Here is a 21578-nt window from a genome sequence, read left to right as displayed (position 1 = left end):
TAAAGAACATCAAAAAACAGTCCTCGTTGTGGAAAGCTAAGCTTCCTTCAAAAAATCGTGTACATTATAGAGTGTATTGATGCATACATAGTCTTCATGCTTTAATCATTTGATTATTATTTTTTTCCATGGTTTAGAGACCTCTTAGGATATTGCGTTATATGCAATAAATTATAGCAATGGCATATTCACAACTATGCTATGCTAGACAGATGTTATGCAGACAGTCCTGTAAGTCACACGCCTTTATCGCTCTCTCTCTCTATCTCTCGCTCTCTCTCTCTCTCTCTCTCTCTATATATATATATATATATATATATATATATATATGTATATGTAAATGTGTGCGCGTTTTTGTGACAAATCAGGACATAGATTTGTATAATGACAAGGGTATGACATAGGTATTACAAGGAGAAGGTGACTTTTCAGGACATTACCCCATGTCCCCATTTTTCAAAACGCTTATAAATCACACAGAATGGAGTGTATTGAAAATCTGAAATAGCACAAAGTTTCCTGTAAGGGGTAGGGTTAGGTGTAGGGTTGGTGTAGGGCAATAGCACATACAGTTTGTACAGTATAAAAACCATTAGGCCTATGGGATGTCCCCACTTTTCACAAAAACGAACATGTCTGTGTGTGTGTGTGTGTGTGTGTGTACTAAAACCATTGTTAAATTTGTTGATGTTTTTGATGTTCTTTTTTTCTCATATTTCTGAATTATTCCCTTGTTGACAAAAATATTAATAAATAAATAAACAAATAAACCCTTTGTCAACAGACATTTTCAGATGAGATTGCAACTGTTTGGAAACACACATGAATTGGCCACCGGTGCAATAGAGGGCCGGCATTCTCTTGATATCCTCTGAATGGGGTTTGCTGAGGGCCTTTTTTACATTGAGCAGAGTTGTCTTGAGGCAGAGAGGATGTGACAGGGTGCATTAACTTGATCTGTCTCTGTTCTGAAGGATTAAATGGCTATCCTTATACATTAGCCTTGAGCTAAATGGCCATCAGCCCTCTCACATATTGTTCAGTCCTCACTGTCAGCGTCACATGCGCGCATGAACTCTACGCCTGGTGACCGTTCATGGTTTGTTTCTCGACGGATTAAAAAAGAAACAGCTTTCCACACTGTAAATCGATCGCGCCGTGCGAGCGGTAAGACCCTCTCAGATGCTGAGGGGGGCAACCAGATCGATCCCTCTCCCTCCGCTCGACGAAAACAGGGAGACACAAATCTAAATTGAAGTCCCGGGTGATTTACAAAAGGGGGAAAGAAAATGAATCACTGCAGATGTCAGGGTGAACACAGAGATATAATTCAATTACCTAAGTGTGGAATGACATTTGATTTAATCTGAACTATTAATGCCAGGGAGGTCAAGCCAAAAGAAAGGGCACTTGTCTAGTTAGTCGCAATTAGAGTGTAAATCTCAAATGTCTGTAAGGCAGGGGAAAATGTCATTTGCGGAATAACTGGCTAATAACGTGGTTCCCCTCACCTTTGAGTAACCAGGCGGCGCGGAGTGAATCTAAATCATGCAAGACTAACAGTAGAGTCATTCGAGAAATTTGTCCGCCTTTTGTCATGGTTGGATAAGAATTAGTGGGAGCACTCGATGAGTCGGTACAGAGTGCCGAGCACCCACTAATCCTTGTGAACAAACACAGGGAATTAGGAATCTTGGCAAGAGCTTAGAGAGATGATGCTATATGCGCATTGTCATGTCGTTCCCTTTTCGCCTAATCATCCGTGTCACTTCAGGCATCTTAAAGTGGCAGATCGCTTATAACATCTCAGTTTAGATTAAGATTTATGTTCTGGATGATGCACTGCAGCTAAATTACACCGCCGTAGCATCCTGCAAAATTCCGGAGGATGTTTGGATAACTGTACATTAGATATGCGGTTCGATAGCTTATCGATTACGCAGCCGTATGTTCTGCAAAGCAGAACCCGTATTAGACGGCTTTTATCTGCAGGCATAAGGCTCCATCAGACACGCTTTTACTGCCATCTCAAAGGGGCCTCCATGCATGTTATTGTCTTCTATTTTAAGTGACTGCCCACTGGGTGGTGCAGAGAGTGAAATGAGAAGAAGTTTGGAGTCGTCAGGTTCCTGCAGCGCTGACAGTGCGGGTGTGACTGATATTGTGTATTATCTGTCTGTCCAGAAAAACTTTTCTCCCTCCTGCTCGCACACAAACACAGACTGACATACCCCCAAATGCCAGATCTGTCAGAAGTTATGGCAGTTCTCTCCACCGGAGTGAAATACCAAAGTAATCGGGTACAACTTCTTTCATGTTAGTTAGTTATAATTGGCTGTAAATGAACAGATCAGGGCTGTGTTTGTCTTATTTTTCTTAGCGTTTATACATTTCATGAATTATGCATGATCAGATTCTGGTTTTCTCATCTTCAGGCTTATAATTGCCATCTTCTCTACTGGTTTGTAAATGACTTCACCAAGTCGTCAGATAAGCACTTCAGCCAGTGTTGTGTTGAGTCTTTGTCAGTGGCTATTTTGTGTCTAATTTCTACATTTTGAATTAGTCACAGTTAATTCTGGGTTGTGTGTAGGAATTTTTAACAAATGATTCCAGTTCCCTGAATGATTTTTTTTAATTATTATTATTATTATTTTTGTTATATGTTACTATTAATCATAGGGAAGATAAATATACACAAAGTTTTAAATGTATTAAAGAATTATTTTAAACAACATACAAAAACGTTTTGGCATTGTGGGGATAAAATTTTGGGCCAAACAGCTTATAAATCATACTATTTTATTTTATTTTATTTGAGAATGTAAAAATGCAGATTTTTTTGTGTAAGGGTTAGGTTTAGAAGTAGAGTAAGGATTTTTAGGATACAATATAAAGTTTGTACAGTATAAAATCCTGTTAACCCCTAACACTTAGAAAACACAAAACCCCAATGTGTGTGTGTGTTAAAACAGAAGTTAGTTAAATCTAACAAAACCTCAAAAAACCTCCTTTTGGGGATGTTCCCTTTGTAAAAAAAATGGTATAAAAATAAAGTAATTTTTTTTTAAATGCAGAAAGTTTCCTGTTAGGGTTAAAGCTGGAATACATTAAATGAGTTTTAAAATCTGAACAGATTGGCATCATACACTTGCCAACTTTGTAAATAGATACAGAAAAACTGGGCACCATATACTGAATGACTGAGGATCACACTAACAGACCCTTAAAGTCATTCCGAACACAACAAATGACTGCAGAAACATGTGTCGCATTGCTAGGTGCCGTGTGACAAATGAAAACAATGTGTTCTAAAAGCAGCTCAAAATATCAAACATGTTTGATATCATCCGACTGGATGAAATCCCAATTTAAAGCTACAAAAATCTGACATTATGTGATTTTCTGTGAAATCTGTCTGCTTGGAGAGTAACTGCAAACTGGCTCTGACAATAATCTGGCAAAAGTGCCCAGTGTATTCCAGCCTTTAGGGTATAAACTAGGATTAGGTTATAGTCTTTATAACAAGCTATAGATAAGGGTAAGCTGTGTGTGTGTGTGTGTGTGTGTGTGTGTGTGTGTGTGTGTGTGTGTGTGTGTGTGTGTGTCCCAATTTTTGTACCAGTAATATCATAAAAAAAAATAAAAGTTTTGTAAATATTTTACAAAAACCTGCTAAAGGACAAAAATCCCATTAAACTTTTGGGGACAAGCTACAAATTTAACAAGTACTAATAAATTGTTTAATAAAGAAAGTTTACTGTCCTTCTTGTTAGACTGCAATGTTCCAGTTTGGAAGGCAAAGGAGGTCACTTTCTTTATTAAACAATTTATTAGTACTTGTTTATAGTTGATGTTTTTGTTATTTATTTATTATTCATATTACTGGTATTTTTATCTTTGTATATTTGTCATGTTGGAATCCTTTCTCCAACCTCATGGTGAAAGATGTTGTTGTAGTGATTTTATGCTGGGGATGGACCTTAACATCAGTTTGATGAATACAGGAACCTCCTTGAGGGTAAATAAAAGCTAATGTTTATGTTATAAACATGAACATTAAAAAACTGAACAGTCAGATTATTGGTCATGCGGTATGCCTGATTAAAAGATAATAAGAGATTAGTTTAGGAATCAGTCCTCCCTTAAGTACGGTGTTTGTTTTAAAATATAACGTCATCGCTTTGTACATTGTATGTAAATTTTTTAACCTATCTGAGACTATGGTGGTGTAATTATACTTTTTATATCTCCTCAGCCTAACGTCATTTGAATGTACATGACCACAATCCATGATATATGGAAGATAGAGAGGCCTATAGAAAATCCTCACAAAAATGGATGCGAATAACAATGGTTCCACTGCACTGCAAATCTCCAGTATCTTTTCTTTGATGTTCCTCTCTGTAAATCCCATCATTAGGCATTGATTCATGCCATGAATCATAGTGACAATACGCAGCCACATCCACCCTCTCTTAAGGCTGGGAGGCGTTATGACAGTGCATACAAAGGGAGAGATGGAGGTCATTCTCACTCATCCTGAACACAGCACAATACTCGCTGATGCGTTCACAATCTATTCCAGAAATAAAGCAACAAGACAAACTGAAAGCCACTGTTATGTGCCCCCTGTGAGGGCAAGTAGCAAAGCTGTCAGTCAGTGAGGCGGTTAGAGATTCAGCCTTATGGTTTCCACAGGGCTGGAAGGGGGCTTTATAGACAACACTGGGTAAGAAGAGCACCAGAAACTGTGAAAAGTGAAAAGTAATAGTACAATAACATCTGGCACTAATGCACAATTCATGTGAACATTTTTTTTTATTCAATTACAGAAGTACAGACCCGTAACTTGCACACATACTAATAATATATACTCATGTGCTTGCATAGTTTATTTTTTAATTTTTATTTAATGACAAACAATTCAGAATCATAATTCAAAAGTACAGACAAGTAATGTTTCACAATACATCTATCTTATTATGAAGTTTGAGAGAGAAAAAAATGATAGTCTGCACTAATCATCCATAAACATGAATAAACATGATCTGATTTGCATTAATGAAGTGTGAAGCATGAGTGTACTGAAGAAACCAAAAAAATAAATAACAACACATTGTTTAAAATTAATATTCAAGTAGTAATTTAGCCAAATTAAGTATGTGATAATAGATTACAATACGTCACTGCATTACTTAATATCATTTTTTTTTTTAATTCACCATTTATTGCAGAAACAGATGGGACTTGTTTCGAATGTCCGATTAAAGGAATAGCTTACCCCAAAATGAAAATTAATCAATGTCATTATTTACTCAGCCTTAGAAGCAGTGACATTTGACGAGATGTGCTGAACAGCGCCATAGTTGATTTGAAAGCTAGTGAATAATAACTTACAGACATTGCCACTTTTGGCATTTTATGAAAAAAAGGAGGTTCTACATAAAAATAACCGCAAATGGCTTTTGAAACGACATGAGATTGAATAAATAATGCCAAAATTTTCTCTTTTTTGGATGAACTATTCCTTTAATAGCACCAATCATAAGTCAATGCCTTCTATCAAAATCATTTTCCTCTCTATAAATGGAGGTTAAAGACTTCACTCCCAATGCATTCATGTTCATCAGTTTAAGCACGAGCGTTAAGCACTACATTGTGTGGGTCATAAAGGAAATAGGCTGGACTGGGCTTCACTAATGACTGGAGTTGTTTAGTCCATCTGTTCTGAATTCCTCTGGGTGGCTGTTGATTGTAGGGTGAACAAGAGCGTTGAAGAAAATGTGATGAAATAATGCCATGAGTGACGGCCTGATTGACTGTAATCATTCCCAGGCTGAGCCCTCCACCTCCTGTTGTCGTTGCCTCATGATCTCCTGTAGCTCTGTATCCCCACGACCCCTCTGAGAAAAAGAAAGACATTAAAACTCACTTTTGGACTGTATTTGAATGGTTAATCTACACAAATTCAGTAATATAGCTCTGTGACAGACCTCTATTTGAGCTTTCTGCACAGTGATCTGACTGAACACACGGGAACCCTCATCTCCACACACGGCTTTCAGCTCATCCTTACTGAGGGAAAATAGTTGAGCCCCGTTCAGAATACCAAGACATTCCACCACCCTGGAACGTGGAGAGAATATTACATCATATTTGGCTTCTTTTTTTTAAAGGAGTCATTTCATGAGGAATAAAATTTTATTTGATCATCTGAGATATACTGCTTCATATACTATGAAAATATGCTGTGGCAAATTCACTAAACAGGTGTGCAACTTTTTTGATACAGATTCTAGGCACTAAATGAGCTGAAATAATGGTGTGAATATTTAAATGAAGTCACTGCCATTCTTTTCAGCACAAACACGCATCCATTCTACCTTGTAAAAAACAAGGGTTATAAAACATTTTGAGTCTCCAAAAATAAATAAATAAATAAATGTTTTCATGAAATTACATTAAACCCATGTCAGACCTACAGAATTACCACAAATTTTGTCCCAATTCATTCAGAAGTTCATATTGCTGAAATGTTAAGGATTTGAGTTCACAGCATGCTTTGTAGCATGACAGCATGCCGTTTGCTGACTTCATTTAAACTTCTGTTGTTATTTTGTCATATTTGTTAGTTATTTGTTGTGTTGCGATGTAAAAAGCTCATCTTTTTACATTTGTTAGCCGTTTGTGTGTTAAGGCCTACAGTATGTTCAACCCTTCAAAAGGGTCATGAACTGCCTTTGTTTTTTTATTTTGTACTGGTCCACTTATAATGTTATCAAGATTTTTACATCAAACCATATCATAATTTAGAAGTAATAGGCTATTTCTGAACGCTCTGTTTGAATAGTTGTGGCGGATTGCAGACTCGGAAGTAAACGCCCACTGCTATGATTGGCTAACAGTTGTGTATGTTTGACAGTCTACATCCTTCACAGATGGACGCTGCTGTGATTTAGGTTAAAACGCATAAATAACTTAATACATATCAAAATATCTGTAATAACAGACAAAGCAGTAGTGATCACCTAATAAAAACAGTTACTCACACTTGTGTATCAGATCTAATATAGTTGGCACAGCATCGGCTTTTAGTTTCAATCTTTCTGAAAATCCTGTTTCGAATTGTGCCTTGTTTGTAAACGAATCCGCCGTAAAATGAAGTGAACAAAAGACCAAGTTCTTACTGACACGGCCTGGAACTTAATTCTTAACTGGAACTTCATTAATAATAAAGTTCATCAAATAAAGTTTATACCTGCGTGGTGGGCGGGGCTAAACAGGCAGTGATGTAGAATCGGTGGGCGGGGCTAAACAGGTGTTGATCTTCTTCTGCGTAGGCGGTGCTTATCCACACTATTACATCATAGAGTTGTACATTCCGCAAGCTGTCGTTTTGGCAGATTGGCTTCAATATAAGCTGTTTTTTAGACTGAGAAATTTTGAGTTCTGAAACGTACAGAATGATTTTATAGCACAATGACCTCTTATTTGTCAAAACATCAAGGGAATTTTGATTTCTCAGTTCATGACTCCTTTAAAACTAGATATCTTTGCTTTGTAGGATGGTTGTTCCTACACAAACAATGGTAGCATATTGAGTGAAATTAATTTATTAAAAATTAATTTATTCTGTTACTAAATGAAAATTAGTTTGACAAGAAATCTGCTGTTGTCTTGACGAATGTATTGGCTGAATTAGCACAATTTTAAATTGACAAATCATAATAGTGTTACTGAGTACAATTATTATAGTTGAGATGCATCAAGTTGCCTTGGATTTAACTTTTGGCAACAATTTATCTTTTACAATATGTGTAAATTAGGGCTCACTCTATTCATAGAATTATTTGCCAGCTGTAGTTTAGGTTAAAGTCAGTGGTAAGAGTTTATTTTTATTAAAAATAGATGTTTTCAAGATAATGTGACCCTTACAACATTCTTATACTGTACATATTATTATGTATGTTTACAGTACATCTTTATCATAGTCCCCCTGGAGCAACCTCGGGCTAAGTACCTTCCTCAAGGGTACAATGGTTTATCGCCTGAGGGGTTTGAACTTGAAACCTCAGCTAATAGCCTATATGTTTAACCACTAGGTTACACCACCCATATATATCAGTGAAAGTGTCACATGTCACAGCTCACGTGTCACTCACGGTCTAGAGAATCCCTTTGCGTTGAGCCAAGCGTGGACCTCAAAGGGCTGGGAGTCAAATGTGATGGGCATGGATGTAGTTGAGCGCTCCACCCGAAAGTTTCGAGCTGGTGGCTGGGCCTTATTGTCGGTTATCCTCTTCAGCAGTTCATCATTTACCTCCTTCTGTTGGTTGCGGTCTAGAGAAATAGACAGAAGTAGCGAGAGATAGAGAAACAAGCACTGGGACAGAGACACTGTGAATAAGATTGCCCAAGACAGAAGCAATGAGCTCTGGTGGGAATCTGCAATCTATGTACATAAGAGCACTCTCACACCAAATTCATTTCCCACTTCTCTGCATTTTTTCAGCAGACTCTTCCCGCTCTCCATCTCACAGCAAATACAGCGAGCAGATAAGAGGTACATACTATCTTTATCCCTGGAGGATTTATTCATCTCCAAAACCTCGGCGTGATTTACAGGGCCAGCGGAGGTACCTTTGTAAGGATTCACAGCCTGTAGAGATAGAACAAAAGCCACGGAAAAACAGAGGGGCAGAAAAAGAAAGAGTCAACGCCTGCCATATAGAGTGGGAGAATATATGTGTGCACTTTACATGAATAGGGTACAAAAAAATAATCTGAAAAAGTATTTTCTCCTTTTCCACAAGTGGTTAGTGAAAGAAAGTGCTTAACCTTCAGAAAATGGTCTGATATATTATATTAAAGTGCCCCTATTATGAGTTATGAAAGGTTCATATTTTGATTTTGAGAGTCCCCAACAACAGGTTGACATGCATGCAAGGTCAAAAAAACACTTTCATTTTCTTATAATATGCATTTATTTTTACTTTATTTGCTCAACGACTCCCAAACGATTCACTCAATGATACATTTTTCCAAACCCCTCCTTTGCTTGACGCTAATCCGCGGTGATTGGTCCGATTGGTCGATTTCATTGAAAGCAAAGAGCGGTGCTGCTTTGTGTACAGCCGTTACCGGGGAAACAGCAATTTTTAACGCTCCGAAAGTGGCAACAAGTTGGCCGGCAATATGCTAATGTTTCATGTTGACATCAACATGAAACGGCTTAAGATTCGTTTTAAAAACGACTCGTTTCAATGATTCCGAGTCTACTCTTTCTTTTGAGAGACAATAACTTTATACACGGTGCACTTTCAGATTTAAAACTTTGTAGGATGTTTTCATTCACTTAGAGCTGTGTTACACACTGCATGAAAGGTAATTTTCAAAAATCCATAATAGGGGCACTTTAACCTATTTCTATTCATTTTGCATGAGGTGTGCAATTTTTCTGCCCTGTAAGCAATACTGGGACCTTTCTAAATATACACCTTAACATTTCTATGTAATTTTTTAGCACTAACCATGTAAAAACATAAAACAAAATAAATAAATAAATAAATAAATAGAAAATAACTGCATAAAGTAGAAAAATTGAAAATAATAAATAATAAATAAATAGAATAAAATATTTAAAAAGACATTAAAAAAGAATAGGCCAAAATCACCTGATGTCAATTCACCTAACATATCTATTTCACTACATAAGACATTGTATTTGTACCACAAATGCTAAACTAAATGAGCTGAAATAGTGTTGGGGATAGAAATACAGTGCATTAATTGAACTGTACTGTTGTTTAACAGCATATCAAAACCTGAAGAAAAAAAAAAGACCTCCATAAAACAATTTTGACAGTTGTAAGTTGTGAAAATTGCATGATATATACAGTAGGACCTTTATACAGTGTGTGCCATTGTAAAGACTGTAAACATGTCCCTCACAGATTCATTTTCAGGTTAAATTCATGTTAAAGTGTCATGCTAATTTCAACATGGCATCTAACCTGACTAATCTCAATTTGCCAGTTGTAGTTTATGTTAAAGCCAGTGGTAAAATAAATTTAAAGTAAATTTTGCCGGATCCTATGACCCATAGCATTCCCAATTACTCTTAATGGAACTTTGTTTTATAATTTTTATGTAATTTTCTAGCATAAAACATGTATTGCTTAAATTAGAAGTAATAAGACGCTGAAGTGTACCATATTCATGAAATGCGCCTTGTAGAATGCAAATAATAAAACAGACTGTGTGATAAACAATGTCACTGTGAGGTTTTTTAGACTGCATGCTAACCTGGCTGTTGAAAAGAGCAGCACGGTTGTACTGCTGCTCTCCTGGTTTGACCTCTTCTAGCACATTACACGGCACGTAACCCGATTGACCGCTGCGGTTCCTCAGCAGCCACCACTGTTTATTGTTTTCCAAGACCTAGAAGCACATGAGATTCATGCCTACTATTAGTACTCTAAACTGCACGAGTGTGCATGGACCAGTATTTTTTTTCTGGGACAAGTCTATTCTTGGGATTTTTCCTTGTTGTCTAACTTTGTTGTCTAATTTTAACTAAAAGGTTTTGGTGCAGTGGTTGTGTCATACTGTGTCCCAATGATGCATCCCACCATTGGGATGCTAGAATGAAATCCCAGTGATACCAGGCTCAGGCCGGGCATGTCTAGAAACACGATTATCCATGTTTCCAGATGGATTAGCCAATCGGGGGTAATCCCTCTTGATCACTTCAGTAGTTCTCATGTAAATAGAGTGCCTCAGGGTTGGAGGCTGTTTTGAGAGAAATGGCAGACATCTGAAAGTGACAGGTTGAAAGGATGCCTTCCTACATGCTTGACTGCAGCTTTCTGAATTGTTGTGGGTATTGTGAATTTGCAAGGGCTTACACTCTTAGACATAAAGGCTCTTTAATGGCATTAATGGTTCCATGAATAACAATGTCTGTGGAACCCTTCCATTCTACAAAAAGGTTCTTTATAGTGGAAAAAATGTTCTTCACACTAAGGGAATTTGTTTTTTTTGTTGTTTTTTTTAGGAAATGTTCACTGAAAGGCTCTTGGGGGACCAAAAAATGGTTCTTCTGTGGCATTGCTCTTTTTTTGGAACCTTCATTTTCACCCTAAATAGTTCACCCAAAAATGAAAATTTGCTTAAAATGTACTGACCCTCAGGCCATCCAAGACGTAGCTGAGTCATTAAGTAATTGAAATGACTCCAGACCATCAATTAACATCTTTTGAAGTGAAAAGTAGCACATTAGGGTGTTACTATCACTTCTGGCCAAAATACTTATTGTATTTGTTATTATGGAGTCCATAATCCATAATAACGTTTCCTCCAGTGAAAAATCCCACCCCCTGTTAGACTGTATAAACAGTGCTTGACAGCAGAGCTGGGTAGATTACTTACAAATTGTAATCCGTTACTGATTCCAGATTACATGACAAAAATTGTAGTCAGTAACGTAATCCGTTACATTACACATTTTAGGTAATATAATCAGATTACTTTTGGATTACTTTTAGATTACTTTTGACAACTCGTTTATCACATTGATTTAAATGAGATTATCATAATGATGTAAAAAATGCAAAGGGTAAGAAAACTTGTTCCATTCATTGTAATTTACAACATGAAGTGTATTAAACATTATTACATTAAGGTTTCGCAAACTAGGGTTCGTAAAGGAACTGCAGGGGGATTATGAGTTTAATGAAAAGCTAACAATTAATTAATAATCATAAAAAAAATAAAATTTAAATAAATCATTTTAAAACAAAGTCCCTTTCAAGGAAAGTCTCTTCACTCGGCGGCCATATTTGCAATGCCTCCAGGCAGCTCATACAAGACGAATCCTGAAATCTCAAAAACTGCTAGCTGAACTAGCAATTAAATTACACATGTCAAATCAGCAACAAAAATCTAAAATTAATTGACCCATGAATGTTGTTTCTGATGTTCAAATAGCATTTAAAAAGCTTTTTTTTTTTAACATGCTTATAACTGTGCATGCTCATTGGCTGGTCTAACCTCAGATTTCTATGGGAACCGGAGCTTCTAACAGCCGCTGCAGTGAATGCCTGTATTACATGTAGCCTAAATAAAAAATAATGTGAATATATGCATTTTAATGAGTTTGAAAGACAAAAGTCTTCTAAAAGGCATAATAATACATGGTTAAAAAAAAACTACAGAGTGATAATTCAAATAAAAATGAATGTGTTCATCAGTAGTTGATGCAATGTTGAAACCCTTCTTAAACCGGAAATTATTTTTGTAAATCCAGTGGTCAAATGCTGTATCGCCACCTGACTAATTACTAGTCTATGTGTGAATGTCCACAAAACTGGACTTTCTGAATGTATATAATCGGTAGGCTATTTTAGAAAGGAAAATTTAAAAGATGAAAAAGAGAAATTAGGGAGAATCTGAATAATTTATTGCTATTGTGTGAATAATATGTAATCATGTAATCCATAAAAAAGTAACTGTAGTCTGATTACAGGTATTTTAAAATGTAACTTACTCTAATTACAAGTACTTAATTTTTGGAATCTGATTACATAATCCAGATTACATGTAATCAGTTACTACCCAGCTCTGTTGACAGTATACTATTTCTCTCCTGATTCAGACCGGACAACATTAGCAATATTATGGATATAGGATGCATATTATAGCCAGAAACAAAAATTTGAAATTAAAAGCAACTTAATGATGGATGGATTTGTTTCTTAATTGATGGACTGGAGTCGAGTCAATTACTTTGTGATGTTTTTAGCAGCTCAATTTTGATGGCACCCATTCACTGCAGAGGATCCATTGGTGAGCAAGTGATGAAATGATCAATTTCTGCAAATCTGTTCCAGTGAAGAACAAAGTCATCTATATGTTGGACTGGCTGAGTACATTTTCAGCAAATTTTCATTTTTGGGTGAACTATTCTTTTAAGAGCGTGCTAGTGTTATGATAATGTGCATCATTGAGGCATCATAAAGAAGACATAACTAGATTTATGTATTTTTATCATCTAGAAAAGTTTTGTTCAATCTAGTTTCCCTCAGGTTTCCCACAAACTTTAAACCGACAGGATTTTTTTAATCATTTATGTTCAACCATCGGCCTACAGAATCTTCTAGACCTTGAGCACTGCATGAGAGCTGTAGTCGTGTTTTCTCTTCTTCTGCCTCCCACATGGTGTACCACAGACCTGTTCTGCCCTGTTCCCCATCCTCCTCCACCTCCTCACTGAGGGTCATCCATACCTCCAGCACCTCACCCGGCTGCACGGAGAGCTCATTGGCATTACGTGCCACAAAATGATAGCGAATCCTAACATGTTGGAGGCCGCTGTTAGACCTGTGTGATAGAAATAGCAACACAGCACAATACTTTGAAGTTCATTCATAGGTGAGGCTATAGCTGACTTCAGTTACATAGCCAACACTTGACATTATTTTTAGAAGTTAGATATAGTATTTTTAGTCTTGTGGTCTCTGCACCTCATGCATATATGGTCATATGCTTATAATATGTGCTTTAAAAGTACTAATAAAAGGCAAATATATTAATGATAGTCATGCTAATAAGAAACTAGGTAATAGTGAGAATTGGTCCCCACATTAAAGTGTTACCTCTGCATCTGGATAAAAAGTAGAGATTTTATGCCAGAATGGAGTCAGGTTTGTGATAAATAGCTAAATAGCTACTTGGCTGTTTATTAATATTATCCAATAGTCATTTCAGGGGAAGATTTATTTCATTTTGAATTTATTTGGAAAACCGTGCACCGATGAATTGTTAAAAATGAGACAAGACCAAAGCGACAAGAAATTAAACAAGGTCACTTTTGATTTCATGTTGACTTTCGTGGAAATCCAGCAGACCAAACAACTTTGTCTAGAGGCCAGTCTATGAACAAACAACTCATTATAACTAACAAGCCGGGATAACAAGCTACTTAGAAAATCCTTGTGTTTCCTTTAAATCGGTTAGAAATAAACCAAACTTTCTGTTTTAATGATATGTTGACAAATCTGAATTCCTGCAGCTTTTTAAAGAAAGTTGCAAACTTTAAAGCAACATCTATGTGGACAGAACATACATCATAATAAACATCTATCAACAGGGTGTTTTGCTGTGTATTGTTCCTTGCCTTGTAAATCTACTTTATGACACAAACAAGCTATAAAACACTAAATAACTCTACGTGATAAACACAGGCATGCAGAACCAATTTATTATAATGGACAACTTACGACTCAAGCATCCTTTTTCAGAAGAGCCTGTGGTTGCTTTGCTGCAAGCGCGCCGTGAGCCGCTGCACCATCCGCCAAGGTGGAAAGTAACTTGACGTGCTGTAGCCTGCACATGCGGTGTAGCTCATGCATATTTCAGTGGGCCTGCACAGAGCATGGAGAACTTTAAACTGAACGTACTGGTCCCCATGCATCATTAATGTGCAGGCCTACCTCCCTCCTCCTCACCCAGTCATAGAGCGTTGAGGATAACCGCAGTGGCCCAGTGTCCAGCCTGTGCCAAGACCTTCTTTCTTGAAGCCCATAAATAAATAAACATGCTGATCGCTGGAAACTGGCATTCCACTACACAACAGGCAGATTTGTTTTCACCTGCAATCGCAGTTTGTTTTACACACTCCAGATAACTGACCATATATTTTAACAGTCTCATAATTGTAGCCATTCAGCATGTCACTCTTAATAAATTGCCACAGTAAAAATGTAATTATCAACTTTATATATTTATATACTTATAAAACAACAGTATAATAAACTATTATCTCTATATAAATTATTCAAGGCTGAAAAATAATTATTCATGGCAGCTTAGATGTAACATCACAGCCTGCATACTTAAAAATGCCTTTTAAAGTTTTGTCCATTCTAGTGTAAACCATCAGTTTAAATTATGATTTTTACAATTGTTGCATTGTCATTTCAACAAAGATGTAAAATTTGATTAAAAAAACATAACCAGAAAAGGATATTTAGCATTTTGTCTTCAACGCTCATACTGTTATATTGAAATATTGTCTATTTTAACATTTATAAATTGGTCCCATTTACTTCCACTGTAAATGCCTTACTGTAACCCAGATGTTTGCTTTTTTAAAGAAACGGAGGGACAAGTTGAAATTATTTTTTTCTTCCATAATTGTGCCACAAATGCTGTCAACTGTCTCAAAGAATAATTCACCCAAAAATGAAAATGTGCTGAAAGTGTACTCAAACTCATTTAACTGTTGGATGGCCTGAAGGTGATTCTTTAACAGATTTGGAGGAATATGGCATAACATCACCAATGGATCAAGATCTTTTTAGCTTCAAACCTTTGCTTCTGACTAAAATACGAGTCCTCCATTCATACTGTTATATTATCCATAATATTATAACTTATCTACATCTTGAATGGCTTGTGGGTGAGTAAATGTTGAGCAAATTTTCATTTTGTGGGAGAACTATTCTTTTAATCCGGAATCCGACTTCATACAGTACCTTTTGGCAATGTATGTTGACTGACAGCCTATCACCAAGACCTTATCAGTACATCGAGCATTCTGTAGCACAGAGCAATTCACATCACAGCCCGAAGAAACAGTAACCTTTCCGCAATCCTCAGTTGTCGACCCAGTCTGTGACCTGTAATAGTATAATAACGTTGGAAGATGTTATCATCCCAGAGACGGTCGTGGGAGGACCCTGTTTTCACCTACAATTGGATAACACAAACATGATGACACCATGCTTCTAGAACATGGACTGGTGTTTCTATTGGTGATGTGTTTGGTTTATTCCGCAGGCTCAGTGTAATCCTTTGCCAAAAGCGTCTACTCCCACAGTGCCATGTTCATATTGGTGTAAAGCATAGCCTGAATGCCAAACATGTGAATCCAATTTCACATTTAAAATGCATTTATATTTTTATTTACATTTGCTTTTGTTTTTCTGAATGCGTATCTCATCTGTTTGATAGTGTTGTACAGTCAAAATGTGTTGCTACCAGCAATTCGCCACATTTTGTGTGGGTTTTAGCATGTTGCAGTACTTTTCTAGAGGGTTTATTTAATATAAAAAAGTGATTGGTTACATTCCAGTAAACAAAATCTATTTACTTTTGCTCTTATGTCATCAAACAAATGAACAATGGTGTTTACCACCTTTGCTAAACTGTCTTTCTTGTACAACATACGCAGTTATTAAAATGGCATCTAATTAGAGGCATTGAGCAGGCGTTTTACATAAGATTAATTGCATTTTTGAGAGCACTTTTTCTTCATTATTATTCTGCCGTGCAAATGGATTCACTGCAACTGTAATGCATATTCATTTTCAGGAAGCTTGGAAATTGTGGGAAATTAGCCAAAGGTGGATCTGGGCTGCTGTGAGGGTACAAGCAGAATGTGTAATGCAGGAGCGCTGCTTTTGCTCCCTCAAGTCTGGGCCTCCTTAACTTCCATCCTGAACTATGGTGGGCTTTGCCTCAAGACAGAGCCTGTGCAGGTTGTTATTCTGGGATATTTAAAGGGGACACATCTTGAAAAAGAATATTTCCTTGCTCTTATGAAATAAAAGTTACAGTAGCGTGTGATCTCAATGCAAAGGTCTGAGTGTCTTCTCTGAGTATTTATGAAATATATCCTGTTTGTCATCCTCAGATGTGGTTGTTTCTTCATTGGAACAGATTTGGAGAAATTCAATCATTTTGGCCCAAATACAAGTCCATAATCCATAACAAAGCCTCCTTCAGTGTAAAAATCCATCCCCTTGTTGTTGTTTCATATCAAAATCCACTGTCAAATAGTTTTAGGCTGTTTTCACTTGTAAATGGTACTTGATCTCTGTATATTTCTCTCCTGATTCAGAGATAATATTACTGGAAGAAAAACTGAGACTCGTATTTTAGCCGGAGGCAATTCATTAAATGTTTTAATGATGGATTTGTTTCTTACAAACATTTTTCACTTCACAAGAAACATCTTGTGGAATTGATGGACTGGAATTGTGTGTATTACTTGTGGATTATTGTGATTCTTTGATCAGCTTTTTAGACTCTCATTCTGACGGCACCCATTCACTGCAGGGTATTCATTGGTGAGCAAGAGGTGTAATGCTATTTATTCAAATTTGTAATTTGGATGGCTTGAGGATGAGTACATTTTCAGCAAATTTGTGAATGAACTAGTCCTTTAATTCTAATAATCATGATTGAAAATGGTCACATAAAAATGAACTATTTGACTACAAAGAATATGGCAGCTTGAAAGATATGAACATGTATCTTTATACAAGGACAGTGCAATGAAAGCTAGAGAGGAAGAATCAAAAAAGAAAAGAATGTGTTTTGTGTGCATAAGAGTGCCTAAATACAACAAGGGGTTTATCTCCAATTTCTAAATCCTTTCTGTTATCATCAATAATTAAAGAACCTTGGCTTTTACAGCTATCTGATTCAATATTCTGTTGTGCTTGCAATAGAACAGGCCATTGTTCTTCTTTCCCACCATTAGTGTGGAAGAGCAGTTCTGAAACGCTGGAAGACTATGCACAAAATTGATTCTTAGAGCAACCAGGGAACATGTGCTGCGTGTGCTAAACATCAGAAAGATGCCAAGCGTGAGCTCTTCCTGTGGTTTGAAACTCCGCTGAAAGTTTACCTTTGTTAAGTAAGAAAAAAAGTTTGGCGTTTTATTTTACCTCAGGCTTGCTGGGAAACTTCAAAGCCGACAGAGAGACTGGAAGCCAAAAGAAGAGGCAGCTGCAGCAGCAGGTTTATTCTGAAATGTTTATTTATTCCTCTTTTTTATTTTCCAAAAGCTTGCAATGTGTTACGATTCACAAGAGAATCACTGACAATACATTCACTTCAACCTCTCCGCAATATATGCATATCAAAAATTTATTTCAATCAAAAAGCCCAATTTATACTTCTGCGTCGACGCCGTAGCCTACGCAGAGACGCACAGGCCTGCGCCGTAACCTACGCCGTACCTGACGTGCACCTCTCCAAAAATCTAACAGCGCGTCAATTCTACGCGGACCGCAAGCGCTGTGATTAGTCTGCTAGAACCCCTTCCTTTGTATGCACTTGAGTTTTGTGTGCATTTATGAGCACTTTAATATAGTTTAATGTCACACCTTATTTAAAATAAAACAAAGCAAAGAACAAGTGTCTTATCATTTATTATACTATAGAATTATACATCAGTAGTTGTCCGCGACAAACAATGTGGATCTGCCGTGGTACACGTCCTTGTGGAGATTGAAAGAATGCCATCTTCTCCTGTTCCGTTGTTGTCCCCTTTTTGTTGTTTTAAATAATGATTTCATGATTTGATATTTATTTGCCGCGTCACAGTTTTTCATGACCGTATATGAACCCTGAATGTGACGATCGGGTGCGGTTAAATCAGACAAAAATATAGGTGCGGGTGCTTGGCCATCTTTTCCAGGTACCGTTTTCTTGCGAACGGTAGAAGTTTGTCTCTGTATTGTACATTTTGTTCTTTTAATCGACTTTTCAACATTGTTTTTCGTGTGGTTGTTGTAAGTCTCGCCCGATGTGGCCTCACAATATGGCGGCGCCCTCTTGTTTACGTCCCAGAATGCACTGCGTAGTGACGTTGGTTGCCAAGCTCAACGAGCCACTTCTTCTTCGGCTTTTGCCGTGGTACTGTGGGTTACACCAGCAACATGCCCGTGGACACTGCAGACTAGCGGTCCGCACATGTACTGCACGTCGACGCGGACGACGACGCAGAAGTATAAATCAAAACCGATGCACAGTTTACGGCGTAGGTCCAATGCAGAAGTATAAATTGGGCTTTAGGAGGAGCAAATTTAAAGACAAAGCAGACAAAATCATGTTGTTTGGACTCTCATTCCGTTCACCAGAGAATCCATTGCTGAGCAAGGAGTGCAGTTTCTCCAAATCTTTTAAGGTATAGAAACAAACTGATCTAAATCTTGAATGACTTGAGTGTTATTAGATTTTCAGTTTTGGAAGAACTAACTCTTTATGACCAGACTAGCAATTAATGATTGTATTGGGTCTTAATGGCCGTGACTTTTCGTGTAAGGTTGTCATGTTCATTTTAAAAGTGTGAATGGGGAATTTAATTGTAAATGGCTGAACTGTTGTGTGGAAGTCAGAAAGTTATTCCACACAGCTACAAGCATAAATGTCAGTGAGCAGAGTTGTGCTCGTTAATTAAGGACTGATTGCGTTACAAATGGCTTAGAGCCTCATTTGACTCCATATGAACATCTCCCTAAGCAGGCATTACTGAAGGAGATAAGACTTATATTTCTACAGCAGTGGAAAAAATTATATTGCGGTTTGTTTCCTCCCAATTTTCCCAGTTAGTTTCGCTAAATGGCACAAATCAACAGTTTGTAAGTCATACTGCCTCACTTCTAATTACCTCATATTTCCATCACTCAGACAATTAAAATTAAATTACATGAAAAACAGTGTAGTTCATTTAAATAAGTAATAGAGAAAAATGTCATGTAAATAATGAAAAGTAATGGATTAGTATGAATAATTTTGGTAGGTCATAATTCAGATTTGTGGAGAATGAATACTTAATGAATGCCCACTGTGATGTGAAGATGTTTTCATTACCAGTTCAGTTGGTTCAACAGCTAAAAAAGCTTTCCAAGCTATTAAGAACTTTATATTTAAATAATAAAAGAAATCTGGACCTACCCGTTTCTGTCCAGATTTATGCTAATTTCATTCTAATTAGGTACTTTATGCTAATGACTTAAGACTTCAGAAACTTCAGATTTTACTTGCAAGCAACATAATACATAATGGTGGTTATACAATACAGAAAAAAACACACCTTTTTATACTAGAATCCAACTGTGTTCTTTACTGATTTATGATTAGCTGGATTGCATTCACACACAATTCGGTTATTTATGATAGTTTCACATTCTAAAACAGCAAAAATCCAGATAACTGATAAACTGCATTTTGTATTTCTGATAGCATACATGGATCGTCTTGCATCTCAGTTATTGATTGTATTGAAAATCTCCTTAGAGGACAGTAGTATTAATATTGCTATAATATTGTTATATTGCAGTGTTCATCTTGTTGCTAAACCGATTGTTTTCTACATTGTTAATAGACTATGTTTTTCTTAGTAGAAGATTTTTTCTGTAGCAATTATGACTGAAATCAGTATTTCTTGTTCACATATTTGTTTGGCAAGCTTGCTCTGCATCAGGGTTTATTTTGCAATAACTATATTAGCTGTACATTATTCACAATACAATTCCGTTTGATGTTTGCACAGTTTCATATTTTTTACTCTGGTGTTTATTGCATCTGTAAATGTCAGTTTTGTTTTCTTCACATTAATGTTTTTGTATGAGAATGTTGACTGCTTATTCAAGGCACAATTTTGCTGTTGACTTTTTATTGAAGGTTGTAAATTAAAATTTTCAAGTGGGTCTGCTTAGACCCGCCCTTTTGCAAATGAATTCTGCCAAAGCAGAAACAGCATTGTTGAGCCCCTTTAGAGCATTTCTCTTGACTTTGATGCACAGTATCTTTTGTTAGTAGATAAACAATGAACTGTCCATCATTTCAGAGAGAGAGACAGAGCAAGAAACAGTCTCTGTTGCGAATGCTACAGCATTGGATTTTCTTTCGCACAAAAATGTGCTGAGAGGAGATAGTGCTTTCTCATGTTATCTGCTACTGGACGCACACCCCACAGCCATTTTCCCATTTCTCACTTGTGACCCAGCGGTCACCTTGGCTTTTTACAGAGCTTTTAGGAAAGAGTGCTGTCCCACCATTCCTCTCTCATAAATGGAGAGGGAGGGAAGTTTTGCACAATGGTATGGCTTTCACAGTCATTCTCCCTATAGAGCCAAAGGATCAAGCACTCTGCGATGTCAAAATGTATCTGCCTGGAAAAAAAAAAGCTGAAAAGAAAGCATGTAATCATCTGAGGTTTGAATGATAACTTACGTTGGGATTTATTTGTATTTACCACGACCATCATCAGGATTGTTTTCTGAGGAGGCAATGAAGCAGTGACTCCTCAAAAAAAAAAAAAAAAAAGTTCAGAAATAAAAAGTGTTTGTTATAGTTTAATTAATTTTATAAATATTACAAATTATGAGATCATTGAATGTTGTTTGGCAGGTTTTCGGGTGAAATCCAGTCCATCTGTGATTTATAAGACTACACTAGTGACAATAGTGAATCTTTTTTGTCTGGGAAATTTTGCTAATGTGGGCTCACCTTAATATTGTCCATGATGTTTCAAAGAGCACTGGTGTGCTAAAGTGTGGCATGGATGTAATGTGGGTACATTCATGCGACAAATCAGCCTGCATGGATCAAAAAGGTGGAAATGGATAAATATCGCCACTTCAGTTCACATCTGAATTGAAATGAACTTGAAATGACTTGAAATGGTGATCTATGATTAAGCTGGCTTTTAGCAAGCACTCCGCGAAATTAAAGGTTCGTCTCTGTGTTTGCAGCCTTAATGAAACCTTTGGTGTTTC

General features: G+C 36.8%; 1 protein-coding gene across 4 annotated transcripts in view; it reads left to right on the top strand.

Annotated features, from left to right (window-relative positions):
* Positions 1 to 21578, top strand: part of mgat4c (mgat4 family member C) — a 109418-nt gene that overhangs the window by 75192 nt on the left and 12648 nt on the right. Inside the window, exon 1 of one of the 4 annotated variants that reach the window (XM_058751620.1) lies at positions 18827 to 18982. The exons of the other annotated variants lie outside the window; for them this stretch is intronic. The gene's annotated coding sequence lies outside the window, so the exon portion shown is untranslated. Of the gene's footprint in view, positions 1 to 18826; positions 18983 to 21578 lie in introns of those variants that run through there. 4 annotated transcript variants of the gene reach the window in all.

Source organism: Onychostoma macrolepis, chromosome 18 (assembly GCF_012432095.1).
Source record: "Onychostoma macrolepis isolate SWU-2019 chromosome 18, ASM1243209v1, whole genome shotgun sequence".
NCBI classification, from domain to species: Eukaryota; Metazoa; Chordata; class Actinopteri; order Cypriniformes; family Cyprinidae; genus Onychostoma; species Onychostoma macrolepis.
Note: the sequence above shows the minus strand (reverse complement) of the source record. Positions and strands in the feature narration are given on the sequence as shown.